Source organism: Macaca fascicularis, chromosome 7 (genome assembly GCF_037993035.2).
Source record: "Macaca fascicularis isolate 582-1 chromosome 7, T2T-MFA8v1.1".
NCBI lineage: Eukaryota > Metazoa > Chordata > Mammalia > Primates > Cercopithecidae > Macaca > Macaca fascicularis.
Window position 1 is genome coordinate 141,795,670 of NC_088381.1, and position 10,025 is coordinate 141,805,694.

The 10,025-nt window shown below is 43.3% G+C and overlaps 1 protein-coding gene across 7 annotated transcripts in view; it reads left to right on the plus strand.

The window, feature by feature from the left end:
* Positions 1–10,025, plus strand: part of PTGR2 (prostaglandin reductase 2) — a 43,167-nt gene that overhangs the window by 10,929 nt on the left and 22,213 nt on the right. The gene's annotated exons all lie outside the window — the stretch shown is intronic.

Sequence of the window (10,025 nt, forward strand, 5' to 3'; positions counted from 1 at the left end):
ACACAAACACACACATAGGCATGCACCCACAGACATGCACACACATGTATATGAGAGGGGACTTGTAAGAGGAATTGGCTCATGAGATTATGGAAGCTGAGAGTTCCCATGATAGGCTGTCTGCAAACTGGAGAATCAGAGAAGCTGGTAGCATGGCTCAGTCCAAGCTGGAAGGCCCAACAACCAAGGAAGCCATTGGTATACTTGTCAGTCCCAAGGCCTGAGAGCCCGGGAAGCCATGGGTGCAGTCTCAGAGTCCAAAGGCTGAAGAACCTGGAGTTCTCATGTCAGAGGGCAGGAGCAGAAGGGTGTCCTGCTTTGCAGGAGAGAGAGAGAATTTGTCCTTCACCTGCCTTTTTGTTCCATCTGGGCTCCTGTTGAATGGATGGTGCCCACCCACATTGAGGGCAGATCTTTGCCACATAGTCCACAGACTCACATGCTAGTTACCTCTGAAAACACCCTCAAGGACATACCCAGAAACAATGCTTCACAAGCCATCTAGGCATCCCTCTATCCTGTCAAGTTGACACCTAAAATTATCCATCACAGGGCCCAACTCATTCTTGTTTGCAATCTTAAACTCCCTGGGCTCAAGTGATTCTCCTGTCTCAGACTCTCAAGTAACTGGGACGATAGGTGCAAGCCCACCACACCTGACCTAACTTCATTTTTTTGCAAGTGAATATACAGTCATGTCAGCACTTTTTTTTTTTTGAGAGACCAGAAATATGTGACCACGAAGTGACATGAACCAGCACTGTTTGTTGAAAAGATAATTCTTTCCTCACTGGTTTGTCTTAGTACTCTTGTGGAAAACCAATTGACCATAAATGTGAGGGTTTATTTCTGGACTTTCAACTCTATTCTATCAATCTGTGTATCTGTCATGCTAGTACCTCGTTCTCTTAATTACTGTCGCTTTGTAATAAGTTTGAAATGAGCAACTGTGAATCTTCCAATTTGATTTTCCTTTTTTTTTTTGAGATGGAATCTTGCTCTGTCGCCAGGCTGGAGTGCAGTGGCGCTCTCTTGGCTCACTGCAACCTCTGCTTTCCAGGTTCAAGTGATTCCCCGGCCTTAGCCTCCTGAGTAGCTGGGACTACAGGCGCATGCCACCACACCTGGCAAATTTTTTTTTTTTTTTTTTTTTTTTGAGAAGAAGTTTCAGTCTTGTTGCCCAGGCTGGAGTGCAATGGTGCAATCTTGGCTCACTGCAACCTCTGCTTCCCAGGTTCAAGCAATTCTCCTGCCTCAGCCTCCCAAATAGCTGGGATTACAGGCACCTACCACCACACCTGGCTAATTTTTTGTATTTTTAGCAGAGATGGGGTTTCAGCATGTTGGCCAGGCGGGTCTTGAACTCCAGACCTTCAGGTGATCCACCCACCTCGGCCTCTGAAAGTGCTGGGATTACAGGCATGAGCCACTATGCCTGAACAATTTTTTTGTATTTTAGTAGAGACAGGGTTTTAACCGTGTTGGCCAGGATGGTCTTGATCACCCAGGTGGGTGAGCCACCCCGCCTGGCCTGTTTTTCTTTTTTAAGATTGTTTTGGCTCTTCTGGGTCCCATGAATTTTCATATGAACCTTAGAAACATCTTGTCAATTTCTGCACAGAAGATTTTGATAGGGATTTTGATAGGGATTGCTTTGAGTCTGTAGATCAATTTGGGGAGTATTGTCTTCTGTGATGATTCATTTTATGTGTCCACTTAACTAGGCCATGGGATGTCTAAATAGCTGGTTAAATGTTATTTCTGGGTGTGTCTGCAAAGGTGTTTCTAGAAGAGATTAGCTTTTGAATTGGTGGACTGAATAAAGCAGATGTCCTTCTAATCTAATGTGGGCGGGCATCATCCAGTCCATTGAGAGCCTAAGGAGAGCAAAATGTAGAAGAAGGTTGCTGGGCATGGTGGCTCACACCTGTAATCCCAGCACTTTGGGAGGCTGAGGTGGGCAGATCACCTGAGGTCAGAAGTTCAGGACCAGCCTGGCCAACGTGGTGAAACCCCATCTCTACTAAGAATACAAAAATTAGCTGGGTGTGGCGGCAGGCAACTGTGATCTCAGCTACTCAGGAGGCTGAGGCAAGAGAATTGCTTAAACCCAGGAGGCGGAGATTGCAGTAAGCCAAGATTGCATCATTGCACTCCAGCCTGTGTGACAGAGCAAGACTCTGTCTCAAAAAAAAAAAAAAAAAAAAAAAAAGGAGAAGAAGGTTGAACTAACTCTAACTGCTTAAGCTGGAGCATCATTCTTCTCCTGTCCTCGGAGTTCCTGGTTCTCAGGCCTTCAGACCTGGACTAGAATCTCTACTGTCAGCTTACCTGCTCTCATTCATTGGAACCACACTGCTGGCTTTTCTGAGTCTTCAGCTTGCAGATGGCAGATAATGGGACTTCTCAGCCTCTCTATTGCATGAGCCAATACCTTATAATAAATCTCTTCATATGTATTTATGTATGCTGTTGATTCTGTTTCTCTGGAGAATTCTGATAAAAACAATATCCTAATACACTGATCCATGAATGCATGATGTCTTTCTACTTATTTGGGTGTTCATTACTTTTTTTCAATAATGTTTTGTAGTTCTGAGTACAAGTTTTGTTCTTTTTTAAATTTATTAAGTATTTTATTCTTTTGATGCTATTATAAATGGAATTTTAAAAAAATTCGTTTTAAGATTGTTCATTGCTAATGTAGAAATACAATTGATTTTTGTATATTGATCTTATATTGTTCAACCCTGCTGAACTTGTTTGTTAGTGCTAATAGTTTTTTCTGGTGGATTCCTTAGGATTTTCTATGTACATGATTATGTCATCTATAAATGTAGTTTTACTTCTTCTTTTCCAATATAGATGCCTTTTATTTCATTTTTTTGCCTAATTACCCTTACTAGAATATCTGGTATAGTATTGAGTAGAAGTATTGAGAGTACACATCTTTGTCTTGTTCCTGATCTTAGGGAGAAAGCATTCAGTCTTTCACCATTAAGTATGATGTTCATTGTAGGATTTTTTTTTTTTTTTTTTTTGAGACGGAGTTTCACTCTGTTGCCCAGGCTGGAGTGCAGTGGCATGATCTTGGCTCACTGCAACTTCTGCCTCCCAGGTTCAAGCGATTCTTCTGCCTCAGCCTCCCGAGTAGCTGGGATTACAGGCATGTGCCACCATGCCCGGCTAATTTTTGTATTTTTAGTAGAGACAGGGTTTCACTATGTTGGCCAGGCCGGTCTTTGAACTCCTGACCTCATGATCTGCCCACCTCGGCCTCCCAAAGTGCTGGGATTACAGGTGTGAGCCAATGCACCTGGCTCATTGTAGGATTCTTGTATATATCCTTTATAAGATTAAGGGAATTTCCTCCTATTTCTGGTTTGTTGAGTGTTTTTATCATGAAAGGGTGTGGATTTTTTTTTATTGGTGTGAAATATATATAATAATTTAATTTACCATTTTAACCATTTTTAAGTATACAATTCATTGGCATTAAGAACATACACACAGCCAGGCACGGTGGCTCACGCCTGTAATCTCAGCACTTTGGGAGGCCGAGGCGGGCAGATCATGAGGTCAGGGGATCGAGACCATCCTGACTAACACTGTGAAACTCCATCTCTACTAAAAATACAAAAAATTAGCCAGGCATGGTGGCGGGTGCCTGTAGTCCCAGCTACTTGGGATGCTGAGGTAGGAGAATGGTGTGAATCCGGGAGGCAGAGCTTGCAATGAACAGAGATCTTGCCACTGCACTCCAGCCTGGGTGACAGAGCGAGACTCCATCTCAAAAAAAAAAAGAAAAAACATACACACACAGCACATTCACAGTGTTGTGTGGCCATCACCACTTTCCGTTTCCCCCTGCAGAGGTATTGGATTTTGTGAAACGCTTTTTCCATACCTATTGACAATCGTGGTTTTTGCTTTTTATTCTATTGATTGGTTCATTATTGTCTTAGTTTGTTTTATGCGCTTATTAATACATTACTACAAAGTAGATAATTTATTAGGAACAGAAATTTATTTGGTTCATGGTTCTGGAGGCTGAGAAGTTCCAGAGCATGACACTGGGATCTGGCAAGGGCCTTCTAACTGTGTCTTCGCATAGCGAAAAGTAGAAGGGCAAGAGCATATAAATTGAGTAGCTATACAGTAGAAGAAAGAAAAAAAAGAGGCTAGGCACAATGGTTCATCTCTGTAATCCCATCACTTTGGGAGGCCAAGGCTGGAGGATCACTTGAGGCCAGGAATTCAAGACAAATTTGGGCAATATAGCAAGACCACGTCTCTACAAAAACATTTGCTGGGCACAGTGGCTCACGCCTGTAATCCCAGCACTTTGGAAGGCTGAGGTGGGCAGGTCGCCTGAGGTCAGGAGTTCAAGACCAGCCTGGCCATCATAGTGAAACCCTGTCTCTACTAAAAATACAAAAAACATTAGATGGGCATGGTGGCAGTTGCCTGTAATGCCAACTACTCAAGAGACTGAGGCAGGAGAATCGCTTGAACCTGGGATGCAGAGGTTGTAGTGAGTCAAGATCGTGCCATTGCACTCTAGCCTGGGTAACAAGAGTGACACTCTGTCCCAAAAAAAAACAAAAATTAACTAGGCATGGTGGTATGTGCCTGCAGTCCTGGCTACTCGGCATGCTGAGGTGGGAGAATCCCTTGAGCCCAGGAGGTTGAGGCTGCAGTAAGCTATGATCACGCTACTGCACTCCAGCATTGGCAGCAGAGCAAGATTTTGTCTCTGAAAAATAAAAATAGACTGAGCATGGTGGCTCACGCCTGTAATCCCAGCACTTTGGGAGGCTGAGGCGGGCAGATCATGAGGTCAGGAGTTCAAGACCAGCCTGGCCAAGATGGTGAAACCCTGTCTCTACTAAAAATACAAAAATTAGCTGGGTGTGTTGGTGGGCGCCTGTAATCCCAGCTACTCGAGAGACTGAGGCAGCGAATTCCTTGAACCCAGGAGGTGGAGCTTGCAGTGAGCTGAGATTGCGCCACTGCACTCCAGCCTGGGCAACAGAGTGAGACTCCATCTCAAAAAATATATAAATAAATAAAAGAAAGAATAAAAGAAAGAGTGCAAGCAAGAGCATGGGGAAAGAGCCAAACTCATTCTTTTATCTGGAACCCACTGCTGCCATAATGGCATTAGTCCATTCATGAAGGCAGAGCCCTCATGACCAAATCACATTTTTTTTTTTTTTTTGAGACAGGATCTCACTATGTCCCTTTAGCTGGAGTATGGTGGTATGATCACGGCTCATTGCCCCACCTCGAACTCCTGGAATCAAGTGATCCTCCCACTTAAGCCTCTGGAGTAACTGGGACTATAGGCATGTGCCACCATGCCTGGCTAATTTTTGTATTTTTTGTAGAGACAGCATTTTGCCATGTTGCCCAGAACTCCTGAGCTCAAGCAATCTGCCTTCCCCAGCTTTCCAAAGTGTTAGGATCACAGGTGTGAGCCACCGCACCTGGCCAAGACCCTTCTCTTAAAAAAAAAAAAAAGATTTTAGGGGAGGAAAAATGATGGAACAATAGGATTATAATATGAATTGAGTTAATGATCTTCACTTAGAACACTCCCAACTTCAAAGCAAAAACAAAAACCAAAAAACATCTTTTTCCTCCAGGGAAGTAAATATTTTGTCTACTTACTCATTTCATGCTAGAAAGCACCGTCTTGAGAATTTTGCCTCTGCGAAGTCCTGTGGGTCCCACCTCCTAAATACCTCTCAATTCAGTCCATGTCTTAGTAGTTCCAGAGAAGTCTACCTAGTCTGAATTACCATTGTTTCTTTCCTAATAGGGTAGGTACCCTTGCATACACACGTTGCCCCTTTAAGCCATTTTTCACACTGCAGCCAGAGTGCCAGAGTGATTCTTTTTATAACAGCAACTAATTGTGTCACCTTGCTTAAAGTGGTTTAATGGCTTCCCATTGGAATTGAGACCAATCAGCGTTGACATGATCTAAGAAACTACATAACCTGGGCTAGGCACAGTGGCTCATGCTTATAATCCCAGCACTTTGGGAGACCGAGGTGGGTGGAAAGCCTGAGGTCAGGAGTTTGAGACCAGCCTGGCCAACATGGTGAAACCCCGTCTCTACAAAAAATACAAAAAATATTAGCCAGGCATGGTGGCACATGCCTGTAGTCCCAGCTACTTGGGAGGCTGAGTCAGGAGAATTGCTTGAGCCCGTGAGGTGGAGGTTGCAGTGAGCCGAGATCAAGCCACTGCACTCCAGCCTAGGCAACAGAACAAGACTCTGTCTCAAAAAAAAAAAAAAAAAAAAGAAGCTACATAACCTGACTCCTTTACCTGTCCAGGCTCAGAGAAACCTGCCAATTACCCTCACACTGTTGCCTCAGGGGATGTCTTTCTTTTGTAACACATCAGTGCCCCCTTCTGCTTAATCTTTGTATTGATCATGTTTTTAATTTAGTGTATTTTAGGATGTTTTCACATTTTAGGGGGCTTGTGAATCCTAGAGTAACTGTCCCTGGCAGGATTTGCTTATTTTTAGAGATAACAACTTGCATTTGAGTCTTGCCATTCATAAACAAACCAACCAATCCAAAGCCCATATCCCTAAACTCCTCCTGTATCTAACTCACACTCCCCTGCCTTAAATCACCCCAGGGCCAGATGCTGCACAACTTAAGAACCACCCCTGTATATCAGAGCTCTCTGATGTTATTAAAGCTGTCATGTAATCTGCTCAAGGTTACCTACCCTGCCTTGCCCCTTCTTCCCTGTGGAAACCAAAGATACTTCCTCCAAAAAAAAAAAAAAAAAGACTCTGGGCCATGCTCTTCCTCGCTCCTTTGCCCTCGTGACCAACTCTCATGCTTCCCCATACGACCCTTCTTGGCATATTGTGCCCTCCCCTCCTTGGCAACTGTAAGAAATTCTTCTTTCAAGGCAGTTGTCTTCGTATCTATCATTTTACCATACCTGGTTAAAACAGAGTCCCGGGTACATATTAAAGCAAGCCTTCATACATGTTGGCCCTCTATCTAAAAGCCTCCTCCCACTCCTTTCTCTTTACCTGGTAATCCCTGTTATTCCCTAGATGCCTGCTTTAAAGAGATTTCCTTTGGTAAATCACCCTGAACCCTCAGACTCGTCTAGACCTCTCTTTTATATTTTCTTCTTGACATTCAGCATTTATCCCAATTGAAAGTAATAATTACATGTGTGTAATTGTTAGATTATCTGTCTTCCCTAATAAAAAGTCAGTTTATGGTCTGGGTGCCATGGTTCATACTTATAATCCCAGCACATTGGGAGGCTGAGGCAGGAGGATCACTTGACCCCGGAGTTTGAAACCATCCTGGGCAACATAGAAAGATGCCATCAATACCGAAAAAAGGAGTGTTAAGGTGCACCAGTCACTCTGGAGGCTGAGGTGGGAGGATCACTTAGCCTAGGAGGTCGAAGCTGTGGTGAGCCGTGATCGTGCCATTGCACTCCAGCCTGGGCAACACAGTGAGACCCTGCCTCAAAAAAAAAACAAAAAAACAAAAAAGTTTATGAAAACAAAGTTTTGTATTTATCACTATCTCCAGTGACTAGCATAATGTTTATTCAATGTTAATTGCATAAAGGAAGGAAGAAAAATCACTTTGGGATACTTCCACTAGACATTCTCTATGCATCATTCCTTTAAAAAAATAATCAGGCTGAGCAAGGTGGCTCATGCTGGTAATCCCAGCATTTTGGGAGGCCGAGGCGGGTGGATCACTTGAAGTCAGGAGTTTGAGACCAGCCTGGCCAACATGGTGAAACACCGTCACTAGTAAAAATACAAAAATTAGCCGGGCATGGTGGCATGCGCCTGTTATCCCAGCTACTTGGGAGGCTGAGGCAGGAGAATCGCTTGAGCCGGGGAGGTGGAGGTTGCAGTGAGCTGAGATTGTGCCACTCCATTACACTGTAGCCTGGGCGACAGAGAGAGACTCTTGTCTCAGAAAAAAAATAAAAAGAATTGGCTGGGTGTGGTGGCTTGGGACTATACTTCCAGCTACTTGGGAGACTGAGACGGGAGGATGGCTTGAAGCCAGGAGTTCAAATCCAGCTTGGGTAGAAAGCAAGACCCCAACTCTTAAAAATAGAAAAACCCTAAGCACCTTTTTTTTTTTTTTTTCTTTTGAGATAGAGTCTTGCTCTATGCAGTGGCACAATCTTGGCTCACTGCCACCTCTGCCTCCCGGGTTCAAGTGATTCTCCTGCCTCAGCCTCCTGAGTAGTTTGGGATTACAGGCGTGCACCACCATGTCCAGCTAATTTTTGTATTTTTAGTAGAGACAGGGTTTCGCCACATTGACCAGGCTGGTCTCAAACTCCCGACCTCAGGTGATCTGCCTGCCTTGGCCTCTCAGAGTGCTGGGATTACAGACATGAGCCACCAACCACACCAGGCTTCTTAAGCAGCTTTAAAAGGGAAAAGGGAGTCTAACAAACGTTAAATAATTGAGATTTTATATCATTCCAATTCACAACTAAAATTAATCATTATGTGTACACAGTATTTTACATGATTATCCTTAATGTGCATCTACAACTTGGCTTTCATATTGTTTTTAATTTTTTTAATTTTTTATTTTCATTTGATAGAGAAGATAGAGAAGAGGGTTTTACTTGTTGGCCAGGCTGGTCTCAAAGTCCTGGCCTCAAGCAATCCTCCTGCCTCAGACCTCCCAAAGTGGTGGGTTTATAGGTGTGCTTTCATATTCTTTAAGTGACTTTAATGGGAAAACTAGTTCAAATATTTTTATTTTGGTGGTTAATAACATTCTGTTCTGAGACATCATTGTTTAGCTATAGGGAATTACTTGTGTGATATTGTGATTTATAATAGGAAGTATTTGGTCTTCTTGCTCTTTGCTGGCACACAATTCCTAAAGCCTTTGGAATCTCCAAGGTGTCTTTTTATATTCTAATGAGATGACAAGTGGTTGGGGGGCTCCTGGATAGCCTCAGGATGGGGGCTGGTTACCAAGGCAACCAACCATATGCTCAGAGAGTTGGAACTTTTATTCGGTTTAATCAATCATGTCTATATAATGAGGCCTTCATCAAAACCCAGAAGGACCTTGTTGAGGAATTTCCAAATAGCTGAACACATGGTGATTCCTGTAGGGTGGTGCACCTGGAGAGGGTGTGGAAACTCCGCACCTTTTCCCATACACCTTACCCCATGCATCTCTTCTATTTGGCTGTTCATCTTTTTTTTTTTTTTTTTTTTTTTAATTAATTTTTGTTCTTTGTCTTTTTTTTTAATTTTTATTTTTATTTGACTATTCATCTATATCTTTTGTAATATCCTTTATAATAAACAGTAAATGTAAGTAAAGTATTTCTCTGACTTCGGTGAGGTGCTCTAGCAAATGAAACCAAAGGAGAGAGTAGAGTGGGGACCCTGATTTGTAGCCAGTTTGTCAGAAGCACAGACCATAACCTAGGGCTTGAGATTGGCATCTGAAGTAGGTGCAGTCTTGTGGGACTGAGCCTTTAATCTGTGGGACCTGACACTATATCCAGGTAGACAGTGTCACAGTTGAGCTGAATGGAATTAGGGGACACCCAGTTGATGTCCTCTGCAGAACTGCTTAGTTGGTGTATGGGGAAATACCCCACCACATCTGTTTTTAAAAGTGTTGAGTGGTGAGTGAAAGGAGGAAAAAGTAGATTTTTTTCCTATATCTCAGAGAACTTATTTCCGTTTTTCCTACTAGCTGTGTTTAGTGTCAGGCACTTGGTCTGGCCAGTGTCTGTGGCTGCACTTGCTTTTAAGGAATACGTGGGAGGTGGCACACAAGCAGAAGCAAATGTATTCTTACAGAAGCTTCTGCATCAGTTCTCTGTTTCGTCTTTTACCCGGTTTTACCTGGGTACACTGAACCACATGGGATCAGGCGTCCTTCCATGTTTTCCACTTCCTGGTCCATGCTGTGGTCCTCTACATTTTGGATTTCATGATAGAGGCAAGAGTGAGCCACAGA